The 23,421-nt window shown below is 44.6% G+C and overlaps 1 long non-coding RNA gene and 1 pseudogene across 2 annotated transcripts in view; one reads left to right on the top strand and one right to left on the bottom strand.

Moving 5' to 3' along the window:
• Positions 1–23,421, top strand: part of LOC308577863 — a 494,647-nt gene that overhangs the window by 274,363 nt on the left and 196,863 nt on the right. The window lies entirely within an intron of this gene.
• The window catches only part of LOC308578053, a 51,527-nt pseudogene continuing 43,446 nt past the window's right edge, over positions 15,341–23,421 (bottom strand). The window contains exons 6-9 of the transcript XR_014013529.1: positions 21,544–21,697; positions 18,977–19,078; positions 17,630–17,809; positions 15,341–15,532 (exon numbers count right to left, since the gene is read on the bottom strand). The product of XR_014013529.1 is annotated as an uncharacterized misc_RNA (transcript). The remainder of the gene's footprint in view (positions 15,533–17,629; positions 17,810–18,976; positions 19,079–21,543; positions 21,698–23,421) is intronic.

Raw genomic sequence — 23,421 nt, 5'->3', positions numbered from 1 at the left:
TGTCCACCAAAGGTGGTAGAAGGTACCTTCAGTCTCTTTACATTTCCAACATTTGTTATCGGGCAAATGATAAATTTTTGCCAGCTTGACTGGAGTCATGTACCACCTATAAACCATTTTCATAATGTTTTCCTTTAAGGCATTGCATGCCGTAAATTTAATACCGGTGTTCCATAACCATTCCCAGTCAGCTGACATAATGTTATGTCCAACATCCTGTGCCCACTTAATCATGGCCGATTTAACTGTTTCATCCTGTGTACTCCATTTCAGCAACAAGTTATACATTCTAGATAAATTCTTAGTATTGGGTTCTAACAGTTCAGTTTCTAGTTTTGATTTTTCCACCTGGAAACCAATTTTCCTGTCCTGTTTGTAAAATTCCATTATTTGACGATATTGAAACCAATTTTGTACTTTATGTTTCAGTTTCTCATGACTTTGTAGTTTGAACTTATCTCCATCCTGTTCTAAAATTTCCCAATACTTCGGCCATCCGACCTCCATATTGAGTTTCTTCACTGCTTTGGCCTCCACTGGTGACACCCATCTAGGGGTTTTGTTTTCCAATAGATCTTTATATCTTATCCAGACATTGAACAATGCTTTTCTGACAATATGATTTTTAAAGGCACTATTAACTTTGTCATACCATAGATATGCATGCCAGCCAAAAGCATTGTTAAAACCTTCCAGATCCAAAATGTCCGTGTTCTCGAGGAGCATCCATTCTTTCAGCCAGCAGAAAGCTGCTGCCTCATAGTACAATTTTAAGTCCGGCAGGGCAAAACCCCCTCTTTCTTTAGCATCTGTTAATATTTTAAATTTAATTCTGGGCTTTTTGCCCTGCCAGACAAATTTCGAAATGTCTTTCTGCCACCTCTTAAAACATTCCATCTTGTCAAGAATCTGCAAGGTCTGAAACAGAAATAGCATTCTAGGCAATACATTCATTTTAATCACAGCGATTCGGCCTAACATTGACAATTTCAAATTTGACCATATTTCTAGATCTTTTTTTAATTTCTGACCAACATTTTTCATAATTGTCTTCATACAAATTCACATTTTTAGATGTTAAGTAAACCCCTAGATTTTTCACCTTCTTGACCACTGTCAACCCTGTCTCCTCTTGGAATTTCTCCTTTTCCATATCTGTTAAGTTTTTCCCTAAAACTTTGGTTTTTTGTTTATTCAGCTTAAATCCAGCTACCTGGCCAAACTGCTGTATTATTTCTAAAACCTTTTTCGTACTAGTGTTTGGCTCTTGAAAAGTCAATACTAGGTCATCTGCAAACGCTCTTAACTTGTAATGTTTAGCTCCGACCTGCACTCCTTTAAGCTGCTGGTCATTTCTTATCATGTTCAGCAGCACCTCCAGGACCGAAATAAAAAGTAATGGGGAAATTGGGCACCCCTGTCGTGTTCCTTTTTCTATCTTAAGTTCCTCAGTCACTACATTGTTTACAATCAATTTAGCTTTTTGTTCGGAATATATTGCAGCCATACCATTCTCAAAACCTTGGCCTACCCCCATCCCATGAAGATTCTTTATCATAAAACTCCAAGAGATATTATCAAAGGCTTTCTCCGCGTCCACAAAGATCAATACTGCTTTAGTGTTTATATTCACCTCTAACTTTTCCAAAATGTCTATTACATTCCTTACATTATCTGCTAGGTGTCTTTTAGGGAGAAAGCCTGCTTGGTCCTTATGAATCTTCTCCATCAGCACTCTTTTAAATCTTTTTGCCAAAATGTCTGCAAAAATTTTGTAATCCACATTAAGTAATGATATTGGGCGGTAGTTCTTAAGTTGGGTCTTTTCAGTCTCTGACTTTGGTATGAGTGAAATATATGCTTCTTTCCACGATTCAGGTGCCCTTTTTCCCTCAAGGATCTCGTTACAAACTTCTTTTAGTGGTTGAGTCAGCCATTCCTTCAGCGATTTGTAGTATCTGGAAGTCAGTCCATCTGGTCCTGGAGATTTGCCCAGTTGCATATTCTGAATGGCAGCCTCTATCTCTTGTTCTGAAATTCTCTGGTTCAGGTCCATCTTACTTTGATGAGAGATTTTTTGTAGCCCATATTTTTCAAGGAATTTGTCTATATCTTCTTCATTTTGCGGGCCTTGAGTGTAAAGTTTTTTAAAATAGCTCAAAAAGCAATTTCTAATTTCATTGGGTTTAGATATATTTTTTCCATCCACCTCTAGACAGTCACGTTTCAAGGGCTGTCAAACCAGGGAAAGTTTTAGCTATACGACTAGCTTGCAGCAGTTTGCAGTTTACGCACAAGCAACCCCAATTCCCATTACAGCAATCCGTCAGTCCCTTGTTGCTTGTGCGGAGAGCAGCAGAGGCAGTGTCATGAGTCAAGCTGGAGGAGCAGGCGCCGGAGAGGGGCCAGGAAGGAACCAACGCTCGAAGAGAGAAACAGAGAGTTGGAGCAGCAACTGGCTATAGTAGCGGCGCGGCTGGATGAAAGGCGGACTCAGGATGCCCAGGGGAAGCCCAACCCCATCGCAAGGAAGGTACCGGGACTAGTGCAGAAGTTTTCAGGCAACCCCAGAGACTATAATGCTTTTAAGACAGATGTGCAATATGCGCTGGACCTGCAGTATGAGGACTTTGCAGACGATGGGGGGAGGGTCGCTTTTGTGATAGGGCACCTGGAAGGCGGGGCCAGAGAATGGATTAGGCCCTTAATGGCATCGGAGAATGCCGCCTTAAAGAACTTGAGGAAATTTTTTAGCGCCATGGACCATATGTTCTCAAGTGATGTGGAGCAAAGCGTGACACGCCAGCAGCTGATGGAGTGCAAACAAGGGAACCAATCAGTGAGAGAGTACTGGTCACGATTTGCAATGCTAATCCACAAACTCGGGTGGGAACTGGGTTCAGAACCAGTGCAAATGCTATTTGAGGAAGGCTTAGCCTCTTGGGTAAAAGATGAACTTTCCCGCTCGCCCCGCCCGCAATCGATGGACCAGCTGACTAAAATGGCGCTTGCTGTGGGAGTACGCCAAGAGGCGCGCGCTCTGGAAAGGCGGGAAGGGAGAGTGGAGCGTTGGCATGACAATCGCATTCCAGACGTGCCTGGGCCACCTGCACCGCCCGTGCTGCCCGCGGAACCAATGGAAATTGGAGGAGCGCGCGTGCGCGGGGTTTCAAACTCCGGCGAGGTTCGCAAGAAAGAGGGGAAAATGACCAGGAAGTGTTTTCTCTGCCTACAGCCGGGACATTTTGCCAGAGTCTGCCCTCAGAGAAAAGCGTGGTAAGGAATGGTGGGGGCCGCGGGGGGAGAGCAGGAGCAGGGAAACGGCAAGGCTTGGCTGCAGGAGAGCGGGCACAGCAGCCAGGCGAGCAACCAGTGAAGGTGCCCAAACCAGACCCCCCCCCCCCGGGCAGCAATAGCCATAGAGGTGGTGTTAGAACTCCCCAACGGACACCCTATTAAGGTGAAGGCATTGCTGGATTCTGGCAGCTCTTGCAACTTCTTTAGCAGGGATTTTGCACTAGAACACCAACTCCAGGTGGTGCCTCTCGAACACCCCCTGCAAGTAACAACCATTGATGGGAGAGAACTCTTGGGGGGGAGTGACCCACTAGACCCCTCCCATGAAAACGAGGGTCTCCAGACACACTGAGACAATTGCCTTTCACGTTGCCACATTAGCAGGGCCACCAATCATACTGGGAATGAGCTGGCTGGCACTGCACGATCCAGTAGTGGGGTGGCACCAGCGGACAGTCACCTTTGGGTCAGCTCACTGCGTAGAGCACTGCCACGAAGGGGAAGCCCCGAGGATGGCAGTAGCCAGGGTGGCAGGGATAGCGGTGGGAGAAAAGGTGAGAGTACTGTTATTGGTTTCAGAACTCACAGGGTTAAGGAGTTCTGTGTGACGTCTCTTACCTGAGGCGTGGTTAGAAACTCTTATGGGAGTGGATTGACTCTGAGAGTTTCAGTCTGGTTTCGCTTTTGCGGAGAGAGGACGCAAGATGGGTGAGCTTTCACCAGGTTTGAAGTTATGCTGTTAAACTTCATGATTAAAGGCTAAGAAGATAAGGAACGCCTTTGTGTCTGAATTTATTACTGCAATTGCTTCACCGCTGTGTTTATCTCTGCTACCGGCAAGAGGGAGAAGCAGGAAGGATTTTTGGATCAGCACGGACAGACAGCAGAGCTGCGCAAAGGGAAGCGTGCTGGACTCCATGTTTGTTTTTCTTGGAACTCATGGCAACTTTGGCCTCTCCGTTGCCATAAGTACCACCTCAGTATGCAGACCTGGAAGAAGTTTTCAGTGAGAAAGAGGCGGATAGACTACCCCCTCACAGGCCCTTTGACTGTCAGATCAACCTACTCCCAGGGGCTCAGTTACCAGTGGGTAAGCTGTACGCCATGTCAGACAGGGAGATGCAGGAGTTGAGGAAGTTCATTGACAAGAACCTGAAGAGGGGCTTTATACGAGAATCAAGGGCGGTGGGGGGCAGTCCAGTGTTCTTTGTGGACAAAAGAGACTCCAAGGAGCCCCACTTGGTCGTAGATTATAGGTCGGTCAACCGGGTATCGGAACCAGTGACCTTCCCTATGCCCAGAATTGATGACATTTTGGCCAGGGTAAGGAAAGGGAAGGTTTTTACCAAGTTGGACCTTCAAGGGGCGTACAATTTGATAAGGATGAGGGAGGGGGATGAATGGAAAACCACGATGTTCACCCCTCTGGGGGCCTTTGAGTACCTCGTGATGCCCTTCGGATTACAATCGGGTTCCAGCACATTTCAAGCTTTCATGAACCACGTGTTGGGGTCCCTGCTGTACAAGAATTGTGTGGCCTTCCTGGACGACGTACTTATCTACTCAGAGAACGAGGAGCAGCATCTGAAAGATGTCAAGAAAGTGCTGAAAAGGCTGCAGGAGCATCAGCTGTGGGTCAAACTGGAGAAATGCCAATTCCACGCCCGAGAGGTGGGGGGAGAGCTTCCAAGATGGCGCCGGCAAGGGCAGCCCTGCTCTAAGCTCCATGCTAGTCGTGCAGTTTTTTATTAGTTTTTAACAGTTTTATTAATTTCTTTTTACCTGTTTTAATTGCTAGCTAAGGCATTTAAACCTACAAGTGACACAGCAATTTGTCTCCCTTGTTGGAAGGACACTGAATCACCGGCTACACAAGGAACTAGAAGGCAAGCGTTGGTTAAAATTACTCCCGGGCACTGGATCACCGCTGCTGTAGCTGTAGCCTGGAGACAGGGTCTGAGCGGAGTCTCAATACTTGGGGAAGGGAAAGAAGCCAAGCCGAAGTTTTGAAGCCAGGCCAGGGGAGGACCAGAGGAGACCATAGGAGTCCTCAGGTGCCTGGACAAGCAGCTGAACCCGACGGGCTTGAGGACCCAGCCTCCCTCCCGAGCCGCTTTCTCCAGCTGCACTTCGTCATCCTACCAGCTAGTGTGGAAAGCTGTGAGGCTGTGAGGCTTCGGGTTGCTGAAATTACACTTTGAGAGGCGAAGAAGAAGTCTACGGCAGAGAGAGGTGAGAAGAAAGGAGACGGAAGTTCCAATTAAACAAAACAAAAGCCTGGAAGTTCGCAAAGCGGTGAGACCCTTCTGTTTTAAGTAAAGCCTGCCTTCACTTACCCCAGAGACTGAATAGGGGAGGGACGGGGGACCGGATAAAGATTTAAATTGAGAGCCCTTGACTTGTATAATTAATCGTGAAGAGGGCTGAGCTGGAGAAGATTTACTAGAGCCCTCAACAGGAGTAAATCTCTATCGGAATTTTACTCTTATTATAGCTCTTCAACGAACTGTGGAGAAATCCCTGGAGTTAAATACTCAGCTGCACAGCTAAATCACTGACTGTGGTAGGAAGTTCCCTTCTTCTCTCCTGTATTATTTATATTATTTAGTTCATATCTACTGTGGCTATGGGCAAGAGGAAACGCCTCAGAGAAGCAGAGGAATTACTGCTTCTCCCTAGCCCCAAGCTACAAGCTAAGGGAAGAAGAGTCCAGTCAAATCCTCAAGCAGCAGTTACTACACACAATAGATTTCTTCCACTAAGTGACTTGGATGTAGCCATTCCCAAGCCCCAAAATACCATCTTACACACTTGTAATCTAACGAGCACTCCCATTAAAGGTGGGTCCGACGTGGATGGAGAAAAGATCCAGGATAAAGAGAACCAGCTGGGAAATGAGTCCTCCCATTTACAATTAGTCATTAGGACACTGGACTGTATATTTAAAAAGATAGACTTTCTGACGTGCTCAATTTCCAAGCTAACTGAAAAAGTGATGGATATGGATGCCAAAATTGCCCTCAAAAATAACTACCAGAGGGGACCTCCACGGATAGCCCCACCAAAATCTGGGGCAAAGGGGATGAGAAAATACAAACTAAACAATCTCATGTGTAAGCAAAATCTAACACTGCAACCAAAGAAGGTGTGCCTAACGATAAGGTCAGATATATGGGACTGGTCAAGCTTAGAAGGAGCTAAAATTGCCCTAAGTAAAATCCTGAGAATAAGCACAGTTCATATCGATCTTCGTGCTTTACTTCCGCTAACTCAATCAAATGGCCCTTACAAAGTTATTTTAGCCTTCCATTCGCTGAGATTACCCTTATTAATAATAAGAGAAAAATGGAAATTCATAAAAACAAAAATCATACCCACAAGGGTTTTTGCGGACAGCATAGTAAATCCACTACTTGTGGAAAAATGGAAAGAGACATTAGATTCAGAAACAAGCTCTATAAAATCGCCAGACAAAGAGATCTTGCTCTCCCCACAGAGAACGGAGGAGATCGTCTGCAGCCCACAACTAGGAATGAATTTGGGTAGTTCCAGAATATCCAGTGGTGAAAGCGCCCTTATGAATTCATTTGATGAATTACAATCACAAGAAAAAGAAAAAATAATAAATAAATTAGACAAATTAAGAGAGAAGATGTTTCAGGCCAAAAGTAAAATAGGAAACAAAGAAATTCAAACAAACAGGGCCATTGAAGGCTCGGTGGACCTTCTCCAATTTAGCCCACAGCCCCAAAATAGGTCTATAAAATCCAAGGCAACGATACAGACAATCGTCCCGCCACCTTCATTAGTTAATTTGGAACCAGCTCATCCTGTACCAACCGGAATGGATATATCTACTAAAGAACAGCAAAATGTAAACAAAATTTCGACACATTCCTCAATGCCTGACCTGGAGTCATCATTATCGGACGGAGAATCCCTAGCTGATGATCTAGAAGTTCAATCTGTTATCGATACGGACTGGACAGAAGACCCCTTGGGCCATATAAATAAGATGATATACCCATGGAAGGAAAATCTAATAATAGCTAAAACTTGTACCGACCTAATCTCTGCCCCCCTAGGTGATAAGCTCTCTGATAAAACAAGGGATTTCAGAGAGGAGATCAGACCAAACCAGGACACTACCCCTATAGGACCGAGCGAGCAGAGCATAATTATAAACAGCTCAAGAGGCACACCTGCGTCAAAAGGAGAGAAGTCATCTACTATTAGTCAAAGGAAAATTACTGACTTCTTTAAATCTGACAACCCAAGATCAGCGTTCCCCCCTTCTCCATTGTGACTACCCAAACCCCAGTCAAATCTCTCCCCCCCCCCCCCCCCCGTTCTCCTTTTTAAGCTGGAACATAGCAGGTTGGAAGGGGAAAAAATCTGACCCGGACCTTGTAAAACTAATAAACTTACACCAAGTAATTCTTTTACAAGAAACATGGGAAGAGGGGAGAGTAGATATTAATGGTTTTGATGTTACATCATTACCGGCATGCCCGTCTACTAAAGGAGGCCGGCCTAGTGGAGGATTAGTTATAGCAATTTCCTTGAAAATACAGGCAAAACTCACGCTTGTAAATGCTTCCACCTTTGCAATTACAGCCCTGATTACGGGGAAAAATTTTGAACTTGTTATAACAAATGTCTATCTTCCTCCTGGAGGCAACACTGCAGACTTATACAATAAATGGGGAATTTTGGAGGAACATCTTACTCTTTGTCTCTCCAAATACCCCAATATACCCAATGTTATAGCAGGGGACTTCAATGCTCGCATTGCAACAAACTGGGAGTCTTTAATCAAAGCCAAATGGTGGATAACTCCAGAATTCATTAATGACCTCGCCCTCCATACTCAAAGACTTTCCAAAGACAAAAGGGTAAATGAAGCAGGAACCCTTCTTTACCAATTGGTACTACGTCTAAACTTAGTGATTCTAAACGGGAACTGCCCGCCAGACGTACCGGGTGATTTTACACACATAAGCTCCTCTGCAAACAGTGTCCTGGATTATATGTTAGTATCTCATGACATTTTCCCAAGCATATTCAGGCTTAATTGAGGACTACTACGATTATGACCAAACTCTAAGACTATTCTCGAATCTGTCAGAAGATCTATCGTCCTTCTTCTCTGTTCCGACGCATAAAATAAATCGAACACAAAGGAAGATAGGTGCATTGTGGTTCAATAGTGCTTGTAAACAGGCTAGACAACTTCTTGGTAACATCTACAAAGAATATAAAGCAACGGTCCTGCCAAAAGAATATTTCCAAGCAAAATCGGCCTACAAGCAAATTCAAAAGGGAGCTAGACAGGAATGGCAAGTGAATCAATGGCGGGCAATCATAGAAGCCTCATCATTACGGAACTCCAGACAATTTTGGCTCCTGGTAAATCAAAGAACTAAAAGATACCCTTTAACTATTATTCCTGCCCCGGTTTGGGAATCATACTTAAAAAATTATTTTGCCACAACTGACTGTACTGCTAACACAAGAGATGAATTTCAAGAACAGCTTCCCCTCTGGCCCCCCACTGATCCGGAGGACATCCATGATTTGATCGTTAAACTCAAAACAGGGAAAGCGCCTGGGCCAGACCTGATCCCGGCAGAAGCTATAAAATACCATGCGGACTGGTGGGCTTAAGTCCTGGCGACCATTTTTGATGCCGTTAACAACTCTGGAATGATCCCGGAAGTATGGAAGGACGCTATTATCGTTCCAATCCACAAAAAGGGCTCACCAGACGACCCAGGAAATTATAGAAATATCAGTCTGCTCTCAATAGTGGGGAAACTGTATGCCCGCTTCCTGTTGAACAGACTTACCCAATGGGCCGAAGAGAAAAAATTAATTGGGCCCGAACAAGCTGGATTTCGCCCAAAACAGTCAACAATTAATCATATTCTAATTTTACAGCATCTTGCCTGGAAATATTCCACCCCAAAGGGTGGCCAACTCTGTGTGGCATTCATTGATCTAAAGGCAGCATTCGATAGTATCCCCAGGAACATCCTCTGGGAAAAACTCACCCGCTGGGGCATCGACAGAAGGCTTCTCTGGCTAATAATTAAACTCCATGAGAACTCAGTGGCCAGAGTGAGACTCACTCCGGAGGGCGATCTCACCAATTCAATTCCCATTAACAGAGGTGTCCGACAGGGCTGTATATTGGCTCCATTCCTGTTTAATTTATTCATAAGCGACATGAGGACTCCCCTAACAGAGGCTCAAGAAAGGATTCACGCACCCCGCCTAGCACTTTATCGTTGCCCTCTGTTACTATATGCGGATGACGCAGTCATCCTCTCCTTTTCTAGAGTAGGTCTCAGGAGGGCCTTAAAATTTTTTGGATCATATTGTAACACAAATTCCCTTACGATTAATTATGGAAAATCTAAGATCCTAGTTTTCTCAAAGAGCCGGAAACTCCATAATTGGAGAATTGATGGGAGAGTCATCGAACCAGTTTATAGATTCCAATACTTGGGAGTTTGGTTACAACATAACCTTAGATGGAAGGCCCATGTAGCTTATGTTACAAACAGAGCCAAAGCTATCTCCTTGGCGATCTTGCGATTCTTCTTCACCGATGGAGCCCTCCACATCCCATCGGCGTTGAAAGTGTTCAAGGCCAAGGTGATCCCGACAATTGCTTATGCCATCTCAACTTGGGGGACTTTTGTCAACCTATCTCACCTACAGGTTATTCAAAATCAGTTTTTAAGAGGGATATTGAAACTGCCCAACTGTGTAAGTAATACAGCGTTACACATGGAACTTAATATTGTATCCCTGGAAAACGCCCTGTGGAAGCACATACTCTGTCACTGGTTATCTCTATGGCACAATCTCCCAAACTTGTATTTGATACAATGTATGTGGAGAGATGATTTCCAGAGCCCATGGGTAAAAAATTTACAACTGAAAATTACGGCAATGGGAATCTCCCCATCTAAATTACTAGAGCAGGACATAGTTCCAGCTAAAAGAACAGTAACCTGTAAACTAGAGGAGATGGATTTGCAGCAGAAAATGGTGTTGGGCAATGGTACCTGCTCACCTCAAAACCTTGGTTTATTACCCCTCTTAAGGCTCCCAAACTATTTGAATTCCTTAACTTCTTCGACTCATAGATATGCCTTTATAAAGGCAAGATTCAACGCCTTCCCATCGAACATGCTGAGAAATAGATTTTCCAATGGACAGATATCGCTCTTATGTGATTGTAATTGTGGGGCACCGGAATCGTTGCATCACATAATCTTTGATTGTGCTTCTCACTCATCGGCCAGGAGCAAGTTTCTTGATCCATATCTAAAGGGAATCGCCGATGATTGGAATGAAGCCAAACTGAGATATCTACTAAATGATGAAGATCCCCTAAGATCACTCACGGTTGCCAGATTCTTGATCAGCGTCCTATCCCTAAAGAAGAAAAACGGACTCCTGTGTGGCTCGGATGACCCTTTTAAACCATGATATATGTTTTAGGATGTAACTAGGTGATATCACCACTGATGTCTTTTATTAATTTATGAGCAGAAGACGATGTCTATGTTGCAAATTTATTGTAATGTATGTTGTTGGGTCTTTTGCTTATTTTGCTTTGGTTCTTGTCTGTTCTTGTAAGTTTTTAGCTGTTTTAAATTTGGAGGTTTAAGTATATATATGTTGGTGGGAAACTGTCGTGTGACGGGCCAATGGCCGTAATAAATATCAATCAAGAATGGAAATAAAAAGTCCATTGTATAAAATACATTTGAGGGTCACTTGAGCAGGAAGCACGTGAGGCGCAGCAAAACACAGGCCGATAAACAGTAGACAAAGCCCATCTTTCCCAAACATCGCAGGAAAAGGCCAGAATTTACGAAGCGCATGAACCATCACAGCTTTCCTCAATGATGAAGCAATTGCTAATATATAATCATAGAACTAGGGAGTTTGAAAGGGCCATGAGGCTCATCTAGGCTTACCCCCTGCAATGTGGGAATCTTTGCCAAAGAGCTTCCCTCTTGTGGCTTATCCCCACAACAGATACTGACTTTGGATTTTGGTCAAGCAAACAGTCTAATCCAGGCATTCCCAACCTGCGGCCCTCCAGATGTTTTTGTCCTACAACTCCCATGATCCCTACCTCACAGGACCAGTGGTCAGGGATCATGGGAATTGTAGTCCAAAACATCTGAAGGGCCGACGGCTGGGGATGCCTGGTCTAATCTGTCAGTGCCTAAATGATCTCAAGTGTCAGAACAACTTGACTGCTATCAGGAAATTTCCCACCGTCCCATTTCGACTCTCCAGCACCTGATCTGCATCACCAAGCAATCCCAAAATGCCGACAGCTTTGAACCTTGCAAGATCAAATGTCTCGCCCTGGACTGGACTCGAGGGACGATTCCGACAGATTCCACATGGGAAACGCTCATGTCCCATGTAGCACCAAATCAGTAGTGCATGTGCTTTATAAAAAGCCTTGAGGAGATGATTGTGTTGTTGTTTAGTCGTGTCCAACTCTTCGTGACCCCCTGGACCAGAGCATGCCAGGCACTTCTGTCTTCCACTGCCTCCCGCAGTTTGGTCCAACTCATGCTGGTAGCTTCGAGAACACTGTCCCACCATCTCGTCCTCCGTTGTCCCCTTCTCCTTGTGCCCTCCATCTTTCCCAACACCAGGATCTTTTCCAGGAAATCCAGGAAATGCTGGGTGAGATCCCATGGACAGTAATACTAAAAGGAAAGGGGGTTCATGATGGCTGGGAGTTTGTTAAGAGGGAGATAGTAAAAGCACAACGTCAGGCAATACCAATGAGACTGAAACATGGAAGGTGCCTAAAGAAGCCAGGGTGGCTATCTAAAGAACTTTTAACTGAGTTAAGATTAAAAAAGGATGTGTACAAAAACTGGAAAAGGGGGGAAACCACCAAAGAGGAATTCAAACAAATAGCCAGCACGTGTAGACACAAAGTCAGAAAAGCTAAAGCACAGAATGAACTCAGGCTGGCTAGAGAGGTTAAAAGCAACAAAAAAGGCTTTTATGGGTATGTTCGTAGCAAAAGGAAGAACAAAGAAACAGTGGGGTCACTCAGAGGAGAAGATGGTGAAATGCAAACAGGGGACACAGAAAGGGCTGAACTCCTCAATGCCTTCTTTGCCTCAGTCTTCTCCGATAAAGAAAACAATGCCCGACCTGAAGAATTTGGAGCAAATGATTCAGCAAAGGAAACACAGCCCAGAATAACTAAGGAGATAGTACAAGAATACTTGGCTAGTTTAGATGTATTCAAGTCTCCAGGGCCAGATGAACTGCATCCAAGAGTATTAAAAGAACTGGCAGATGTGATCTCAGAACCACTGGCAGTCATCTTTGAGAATTCCTGGAGAACAGGCAAAGTCCCAGCAGACTGGAGGAGGGCAAATGTTGTCCCCATTTTCAAAAAGGGGAAAAGAGAGGACCCAAATAATTATCGCCCAGTCAGTCTGACATCAATACCAGGGAAGATTCTGGAGCAGATCATTAAGCAAACAGTCTGTGAGCACCTAGAAAGGAATGCTGTGATACCAATAGTCAGCATGGATTTCTGAAAAATAAGTCATGTCAGACTAACCTGATCTCCTTTTTTGACAGAATTACAAGCCTGGTAGATGAAGGGAACACAGTGGATGTAGCCTACCTTGATTTCAGCAAGGCATTTGACAAGGTGCCCCATGATATTCTTGTAAAGAAGCTGGTAAAATGCGGTCTTGACTATGCTACCACTCAGTGGATTTGTAACTGGCTGACTGACCGAACCCAAAGGGTTCTCATCAATGGTTCCTCTTCATCCTGGAGAAGAGCGACTAGTGGGGTGCCACAGGGTTCTGTCTTGGGCCCGGTCTTATTCAACATCTTTAGCAACGACTTGGATGATGGATTCAAGGGCATCCTGATCAAATTTGCAGATGACACCAAAGTGGGAGGGGTGGCTAACACCCCAGAGGACAGGATCACACTTCAAAACGACCTTGACAGATTAGAGAACTGGGCAAAAACAAACAAGATGAATTTTAACAGGGAGAAATGTAAAGTATTACACTTGGGCAAAAAAAATGAGAGGCACAAAAACAAGATGGGGGACACCTGGCTTGAGAGCAGTACATGTGAAAAGGATCTAGGAGTCTTGGTTGACCATAAACTTGACATGAGCCAACAGTGTGACGCAGCAGCTAAAAAAGCCAATGCAATTCTGGGCTGCATCAATAGGAGTATAGCATCTAGATCAAGGGAAGTAATAGTGCCACTGTATTCTGCTCTGGTCAGACCTCACCTAGAGTATTGTGTCCAGTTCTGGGCACCACAATTCAAGAAGGACACTGACAAACTGGAACGTGTCCAGAGGAGGGCAACCAAAATGGTCAAAGGCCTGGAAACGATGCCTTATGAGGAACGGCTAAGGGAGCTGGGCATGTTTAGCCTGGAGAAGAGGAGGTTAAGGGGTGATATGATAGCCATGTTCAAATATATAAAAGGATGTCACATAGAGGAGGGAGAAAGGTTGTTTTCTGCTGCTCCAGAGAAGCGGACACGGAGCAATGGATCCAAACTACAAGAAAGAAGATTCCACCTAAACATTAGGAAGAACTTCCTGACAGTAAGAGCTGTTTGACAGTGGAATTTGCTGCCAAGGAGTGTGGTGGAGTCTCCTACTTTGGAGGTCTTTAAGCAGAGGCTTGACAACCATATGTCAGGAGTGCTCTGATGGTGTTTCCTGCTTGGCAGGGGGTTGGACTCGATGGCCCTTGTGGTCTATTCCAACTCTATGATTCTATGATTCTCTTCTCATGAGGTGGCCAAAGTCTTGGAGCCTCAGCTTCAGGATGTGTCCTTCCAGTGAGCACTCTGGGCTGATTTCCTTCAGAATGGATAGGTTTGATCTTCTTGCAGTCCATGGGACTCTCAAGAGTCTCCTCCAGCATCATAATTCAAAAGCATCAATTCTTCGGCGATCAGCCTTCTTTATGGTCCAGCTCTCACTTCCATACATCACTACTGGGAAAACATAGCTTTTACTATACTGACCTTGTTGGCAAGGTGGTGTCTCTGCTTTTTAAGATGCTGTCTAGGTTTGTCGTGAGATGATTACCCCTCCTTTATTGCCTGTTCCGGGTTGCCCAACCACTACCCCAGAGTCCTCTCTTGGCAGATCAAGAGGAGCAGGTGACGGCAAAGGCGGCCGGGTTTTGAGCTGGGGCAGTCAGAATAAGGTCCACTCTCGATTCAAAACCCTCAAATGTATTTGATATCATTGATTTTTCATTTCTATTCCTTGCAGATCATCTCGTTGTTTTATTGCTACAACCAAGGGCTGATGCAAATTAAGAGGATAATGATAATGATGATGATGATGATGATGATGATAATAATAATAATAATAATAATAATAATAATAATAATAATAATAATAATAAACTTTTATTTGTATCCTGCCCTCCCCGTCCGAAACCAGGCTCAGGGAGGCTAACACCAAATATGTAACACTGGTATAAAATCAAGCAATAACGAAATTACCTCCTGAAAACAAGCCAGGATCAAATTCAAATCCAATTAGATGGCTTTCCGCAGGATTAGGGTTGGGAACAGTAAACGCTCATCAGGCCCAACTCTTATATGGGCCTGTGAGAACACTGGGAGGCCTCTTTCATACTAGTCCTTACACAAAAAGAGAAGGGGAGTCAGGTTGAACCAAAGGCCCGGCGGAACAACTCCATCTTACAGGCCCTGCAGAAAGATGTCAGATCCCACAGGGTCCTGATCTCTTGTGGCAGAGAGTTCCACCAGGCCGGGGCCAAGGCTGAAAAGGCCCTGGCCCTGGTCGAGGCCAGCCTAATCTCCCTGAAGCCCAGGACCTCTAACATTTTTTTATTTGCAGACTGTTAGATCCTCCGTGGAGAGGCGGTCCTAGGCTGTATTCATTCATTTGGCCCAACGTGGGGCTCGTACCCATGACCCCAAGATTCAGAATCTCAGCGCTCTGCCGCCTGAGCTACTCACACAGCTGCCCTCTTGTGCACCTCACCTCAAATTTGTCCGAATCGTGCATGCCTGGGATTCACTGCATGAGATGGGAGGTGGGGTGGTTCCCAAAGTCAGAGCTCAGGTAGCCAACGCGGAGCCGGCCCTCACTGCCTTTCAGGTCCTTGGGGTGCTCGTAAGGCGGCTTGTGGAGCACGTTGATCTAGCAAGGGGATTCAAGAAAGCCGGGTTACGGAAATGACATGGGGGTGGGGGACATGAGGCCACATCTTTGAAGTTGTTCCAATGTTACAAATATACATACCTTTGACTTGACAGCCCAAGAAAGACACGCAGAAAATCTATGCTTTAACCGACTCTCCTCATTCCGCCATTTGAACGAATTTGGGCTCCACCTCCCTCCATGAGCCAAGAAGCAGGAAGTCATGTAGGCAGCAGGAACAGGGCATCCCGCCAGAATTCCCCAAGCCTGAGAGCACATACACGGCACCCCACCGAGGGAGGGACCAAGGGGGCAACCATAGACATCTGCCAAGGCAGTTTAGCAAGGCAGGTGTTCTGAATGCCCATCTCCAGACAAGTCCAGTGGGAAAGGACGTGTCAAGAGTTTTATTGTTCTTTCAGTGATGGAGATTTAAGGGGTCTGATAAAGGGACCTCATAGTGAATGCATAACCCTTGTATACCCCTCCTCATTTGTGATGTGCTAGTGATGTAGTGATGATGTATCAACGATGCTGCTTGAAGTGTATTCTGGGGGGAAGAAGGAAGTTTTAAAAGTTGACATTGCCCCATGCTCGGGGTTCTTACTCCTGGGCAGACCTGTGGTGCAACAGTAAGAATCATGGTCTACTGACCACTGTTTTGCTCCAAATTACCGGGCTGGGACTTCCTCCTTTTACTGACAGCATGGACCCATGGGGGACAAGTGCCCCGGTGAGCTAGGCTGTCAAGGAGTCACTCACCCTGGAATTGTTTCGCTTAACAGCCATTGGCGCCAATACAGAGCAGGCTTCCTAAACCTTGGCCCTCCAGCAGTTTTCAAACTACAGTGCCCATCATCCCTGACCACTAGACCTGCTAGCTAGGGACCATGGAGCTGTAGGCCAAAAGCATCAGGAGGGCCAAGGTTGAGGAAGCCTGATAGAGAGCTCTACCTCTCTTTCAAATCAGAGCCGGCAAAGGCGGTGGAGTTCCTGCGCGGGTGCCTCGAGGCGGTTGGAGGATGGATGGCAGCTAACTGGTTGAGGTTGAATCCTGACAAGACTGAAGTTCTGTGGTGTGTGGGCGGGTGGGGGGGACTCCCTGGTCCTGAACGGGGCAACTGTGCCCCTGAAGGACCAGCTGCACAGTCTGGGGGTCATTTTGGACCCATGGAGGCACAGGTCTGTTCTGTGTCCAGGGCAGCTCTATCTGGGATGCAGGATAAGACCCTCCCTGCCCACGGACTCTCTTGTCAGAGTGGCGCATGCTCTTGTTATCTCCAGCTTGGACGACTGCAATGCGCTCTATGTGGGGCTACCTTACTGCAATTAATCCAGAATGTGGTAGCCAGACTGGGGGCCGTGAACAGCCGCAGAGACCACATAACACCAGTCTTGAAAGACCTGCATTGACTCCCAGTACGTTTCCGGGCACAATTCAAAGTGTTGGTGCTGACCTTGAAAGCCCTAAACAGCCCAGCAGATGAAACTTTCCTCTGGTTGTCAATATTAAGAGGATGCCAGCAAGATCAAACCTTTCTGTAAAATAAAGGATTTAAATCCAGTCTGACTGAGACCACATACCACCGGTCCCAAGAGATCTGCTTTGGCTCCCAGTACGTTTCCAAGCACAATTCATAGTGTCGGTGCTGACCTTGAAAGCCCTCAATGGCCTCGGCCCAGTAGACCTGAAGGAGCATCTCCACCCCGGACACCGGGGTCCCTCTCCCGAAGGCCTTCTGGCGCTTCCCTCCCTGCAAGAAGCCAAGTTACAGGGAAGCAGGCAGAGGGCCTTCTCGTGGTGACGGCAGCCCTGTGGAACGCCCTTCCATCAGATGTCAAAGAAATAAGCAATTATCTCACTTTTAAAAGACATCTGAAGGCAGCCCTGTTTAGGGAAGTTTTTAAATATTTAATGCTGTCTTGTGTTTTTAATATTTGGTTGGCAGCCACCCAGAGTGGCTGAGGATACCCAGACAGATGGGCAGGGTAGAAATAATAAATTATTATATATTATTATATATCCAAAGCCAACATGAAAGCATTCAAACTCTGACGGAACGGAGCGGCGCACACCTCTTCACAGCATAGACCCACCTTGTCCAGGCAAAGGTTCCCATGTCTCTCGGCAATAGCCTTTCGGAAGCCGTGAGACAGTGGATACAGCATGCTGTGATGGGGGTGCACCGAAGGGAGCCGGTTCTTCTCCAGTTGGTCAGCCACAATACTGACAAGCTTCTTCATTCTCTCGTCGTAATCGGTCCAATCACAGACGATCTGAAAGGGGGCAAAGAAAACCAGGGTTCTAGATTCAGGTAGGTAGCCGTATTGGTCTGATGAAGTCAAAATATATATAAAAATTGTCCAGTAGTGCCTTAGAGACCAACAAAGTTTGTTCTTGGTATAAGCCAGGCACCCCAAGCCTTCGGCCCTCCAGATGTTTTAGACTACAATTCCCATCATCCCCGACCACTGGTCCTGTTAGCTAGGGATCATGGGAGTTGTAGGCCAAAACATCGGGGGGGGCGCAGGTTGGGGATGCCTGATATAAGCTTTTGTGTGCATGCACACTTCTTCAGATACACTGAAGCGGAAGTCCCCAGACCCTGATATACAGAGGGAGAAGTCCCCAGACCCTGCTATATAAGAGTAAGGAGAAGCCCCCAGACCCTGATATATAGTGGGAGGGTGAGTTGGGGTTTTTCTCCGAAGGGTAGTAGGAGTCAATGGGTATGGTCCACCTGCTGGCAACTGTGAATGACTGAAAAAACAAGGGATGGTACGCAGATGACCTGAAATAGTTTTAGGATATTTAGGATAGCAATGGATCCAAACTACAAGAAATAGTTTTAGGATATTTAGGATAGCAATGGATCCAAACTACAAGAAAGAAGATTCCACCTAAACATTAGGAAGAACTTCCTGACAGTAAGAGCTGTTCGACAGTGGAATTTGCTGCCAAGGAGTGTGGTGGAGTCTCCTACTTTGGAGGTCTTTAAGCAGAGGCTTGACAACCATATGTCAGGAGTGCTCTGATGGTGTTTCCTGCTTGGCAGGGGGTTGGACTCGATGGCCCTTGTGGTCTCTTCCAACTCTATGATTCTATGATTCTATGATTCTATGATTCTAGGATATGTAATGAGACACAGTCGTCCACAGGTTGACCATACCGATTGAGTCCTACTACCGTTCAGAGAAATACCCCGCCCCACCCTCCCTCTAAATATCAGGGTGTGGGGACTTCCGCTTCAGTGTATCTGAATAAGTCTGCCTGCACATGAAAGCTTAGACACAGAACAAACTGAGTTGGTCTCTAAAGTGACATTGGACAATTCCTGAATTAGGTGACGCTTTTACCATTACCTTGGTACCTTGGGACTCAAACGCCTCGGTTCCCAAATGCCGGAAACCCTGGGAGTGTTGGCCCTTAAAACTCTGCCTCACCTGCAAACAGTGCGCCAGGTTGCAGTAAGCGTCAGGAAAATCCGGCTTCAGTTTCAAGGCGGTGCGATACGAAGCAATTGCCTCTGGGATGTTTCCGGAATCCTAGAAAGGGAGGGATATTTCAGCAATTGCCACTAGCTTTTTTTCTCAACCATCAAAACCAAAGATGAAGAACAGACAGAAGGCACGATGATCCACACCTGGTAGACTTATAAAGTAACATTCAACAATCATTGGAATAGAACAGGGGTCGGCAAACTTTTTCAGCAGGGGGCCGTCCACTGTCCCTTAGACCTTGTGGGGGCCAGACTAGATTTTGGGGAGGGGGAAAAAGGAACGCATTCCTATGTCCCACAAATAACCCAGAGGTGCATTTTAAATAAAAGGACACATTATACTCGTGTCAAAACATGCCGACTCCCGGCTAGATTGAGAAGGCCATGGGGCCGTAGTTTGCCTCCCCATGCTATAGAATAATATTGAGTATCAGCATGTAAAAATTCAATAGAAACCTACTCTTAACAATTACAATAAATTGTAATTAATCGTACAATAAATGAATATTACAATGAATGATTATTGTAATTGATCATAGAATAAATGTTACAATAAATGGTTATAAAACAATGGCAAGTCACAGTGTCTACAATAGCCGCAGCGAGAATCTTAACAGACAAAGGATGGAAAGGAGAATCCCATCCCTACTAAGTTGGCGTAGCTAGCAAAAAGGCTAAAATACGCAGAATTAGCAAGATTATAATACAGGCAGAATTACGAGAGGTTTTGGAAGAAACATTTCATAGAGAACAGGACACTTGCAGAGTACAGTGGTACCTCTGGATGTGAATGGGATCCGTTCCGGAGCCCCGTTCGCATCCTGAAGCGAATGCAACCCGCATCTGCACGTCGCAATTCGCCGCTTCTGCGCATGACATCATTTTGAGGGTCTGTGCATGCGGCGAAACCCGCAAGTAACGTGCTCCGTTACTTCTGGGTCACTGCGGAGCGCAACCCAAAAATATTCATCCTGAAGCATATTTAACCCGAGATAGGACTGTATTGTCTAAATTTACAGGGGTGCCCAAATTTTCCCAAAGAGGGCCAGATTTGACATGAGGGCGGGGCAAATTTGTTGAGCTGTTTTAGGATTTAACCCCAAGGTTGTTGAGCTCTTTTTAGGATTGAAGTTGTTGAGCATTTGGGGGGGGGGGGTTGCCCCAGTAAGTAAACCAGGTTACGCTCCCCGGCCACACGCTGGACATGTGTGGTCTAAAAAAAAATGTTGGGAAAATTTAAATTCTTTGGCAGGTGTGGATTGACAAAGGACAGCAGGAAATATGACAAAACCAATGCATTTTGAGATCTAGGAGAGACGAGCAAAAGGGCGCCATCGGAAATGTGACGTAGGGGTGATTGGAAGTCACAATGAGATTTTTGGGTGTGGAACTCCACCATACTTTCCGTCTATATAAGCCACCCTCTATTTGGGGGGGCTCAAATTTAAGAAAATGAGCCATTCACCCACCCAATCACCCGTATAAGACCTCCCCCCCCCCATTTTTATTTCAAAGTAAAAATAGCAATTTTTTCATTTTCCTTTTAAAAAAATTATTTACAAACAAACACATAGACACAAAACAAAATTCGTATTACCCTACCACCCAAAATTTCAGACATTAAAACCACCCTTGTGGCTTCCCTCCACCGCCCCTCACCCTCCTATATAATATTTCACATTGCCATTTTTATTTCCCCCCTATTTATTTATTTATTTATTTATTTTTGATTTCATTTTACATGCTAGTTGCCGTACATTTTCAACACTATACATTACATATATGGATTCCCCACATCTAACCCTATACACAACTCAGCATTTACCCAAATACCCACGTGACTTCCTTCACTCACATTCACATTGCAATTTTTATCTAAATTTATATTTCTTAACTCTTTTAACTTACTATTTATTATTATTATAAACCAGATTTACAAACATTAAACCAAACATATCAACATGTTAGTTTTTGAGCAGTACTTGAACACATAATCTTCAAACCATTTCCATTATATTTTTATTTTCCAGTTTGATTGGTACCTTATTACTGCACTTGACCTTGCCAGTTCTATAAATTCAATTAGTTTCTTTATCCAGTCATCCTTTGTGGGTATATATTTCCTGTTCCAGTTTTGTGCAAGGAGTAGCCTTGCTGCAGCTGTCGCGTATAAGAATAATATCTTCCCATCTTGTGGTATTTCTTTACCTCTTATACTCAGTAAATATGCCTCTGGTTTTCCCCTCTAAATTAATTCTGATCATCTTTTTTATTTCCTCATGAATTTTTTAACGTTTCTGTAGCCCCACCATAAACGTATCGGCGTGCCCTCTGCCTCCTCAGACTTCCAGCATAAATTCCAATTCTCCCCTTTTTCTTTTTGTGCCTCATCTCGGTTTGGGACGGCTTTTGCCAGTTGTTTTCCTTTTGTAAAAACTAAGATTCCCCTGCTGCCCCCCCCCCCCAGTTTTTTTTTTTTTAAAATAGATTTAGCAGAGACACAAAGCTTACCTTATGGATGGAAGTGAGGTTGCTGTGGGCATCGGCAAACGCAGGATTTATCTGGATTGCTCTTGTGTAGCATTGCAGAGCTCCCTGGACGTCTTGCATTTCCTTCAAGGTGTTCCCCATGTTGGAATAGGCGTCTGCAAAAGTGGGACTGATTCTGACATGGAGGGGGAGAGAAAAAGTGCCATTTTGGTACAAAAATACTCTGAAGTTACGCTGGAAATGTAAGGGTCAAGAAGGCTCTTTCTATCCTATACGGTGGTCTTTAGGGCAGTTCATTAAAAAAACTTTTTTAAAAAATGCCTTCTCCAAAGCCTTCACAAAATAGGAAAACGTCCAAGAAAACAGCTATTTTCATGGAGGGTTGAGATATTAACTGATATGCACAAAATTTCAGATATAGCTATATAATCCCTAGTGTAGTAAGATAAGACCTTGGGAGCAGGCATCTTCAAAAAAGTGTTTTTTATGAACCACCCTAGTGGTCATGTGAGACAGTGAGACCTTGGTTCTCAAATGTTTTTTATACAGGTTTCTTTATACAGAAGGTTTTTTATACAGAAAGGTTCAGCATTGTGGCATCCTCTTCATACGGACAAGCAGCACTTTCCTTTTGGGAAATTCCATGCTCCTCAATTCTGGCAATTATTAATCACTCTCAATTCCACCCTAATAATTGCCACCTGCCCGGATTTTAACTTGTCTGAATTAATTTTTATTTGAATTACTTGATGTCTGCTTTTAGGCTCGTTGTGTTGTTTTTATGATGTTAGCTGCTCTGAGCCCAGCCTTGGCCGGCGAGGGGGGGATACAAACAAAAACAAATTATTATTATTATTATTATTACTACTACTCAAACGCTTTGGTTCCCAAATGCCGAAAACCCAGAAAAAGTGTTCCAGTTTCCAGGCGTTTTTCGGAAGCCAAACATCAAATTTGGCTGTCAGCTATTCTTTCTGGGGCGCCTGCACCAATCAAACAGACTTCGGGAACAGATTAAGTTTGGTGCTTTGGTTTTTGCAATTTATGTGGTGTTTTTGTTTCGGAGGCTTTTTTGGTTCATTTGTTTTTGCGACTGTGCGGATCCCAGTTTAGTTACTGATTGATTGATTGATTGATTGATTGATTGATTGTGTGATTGCAGAAACGGATAGAAGCCCCGGTCCCCATCCAAACAATGACTATCATCAGTGCAGGTGAGGAAAAAAAATAATTTTCATTTTTATCATTTACAAGACTGTTGTATTTATTTTAGAGTACAGTACATGGATGACTGCTTTCATTTTAGGGATCAGTGGTCTCGTTAGATAGTAAAATTCATGTTAAATGGCTGTTTTAGGGATTGTTTTTCAAAGTCTGGTACGGATTAATCCGTTTTGCATGACTTTCTATGGGAAAGTGCACCTTGGTTTTGGAACACATTCAGTTTGAGAACCAAGGTACCACTGTATAATTAACTGGGGGGGGGGAGAGAACATTTGTGTAAAAACCAGAAGCCTTTCTAATAGGTTTAACGGGTGAAGAAATACCAAGAGACCTAAAAAGACAGTGTATTCTATTTATGCCAGAATGTTCTTAGCCCGGATGTGGAAGGAAGAGAAGGTCCCAACAAAAGAAGAGTGGATTATCAAAATGACTGTGAAGATCAGACATCAAGATGATAGGAAATTTAAGCAAAGAAAAAAGTTAAAAGGACAAAATGGGGAAAATAATGAAGATGAAATGTGAAAAAGCATGGTGCAAAAACCTTAAGGATATAACCATCGTTAGTTCAAAGATGGCAAAATTAAGGGAGAATGAGATAGGCAGGAGAAGTAAATATTTAAAAAACCAGAAGAGGGAAGCTGGGGGAGATTGGGATTCATCTATGCTGTCTGCAAG

The sequence above is a fragment of the Podarcis bocagei genome (genome assembly GCF_964188305.1).
Source record: "Podarcis bocagei genome assembly, chromosome: W".
Lineage (NCBI taxonomy): Eukaryota > Metazoa > Chordata > Lepidosauria > Squamata > Lacertidae > Podarcis > Podarcis bocagei.
Note: the sequence above shows the minus strand (reverse complement) of the source record. Positions and strands in the feature narration are given on the sequence as shown.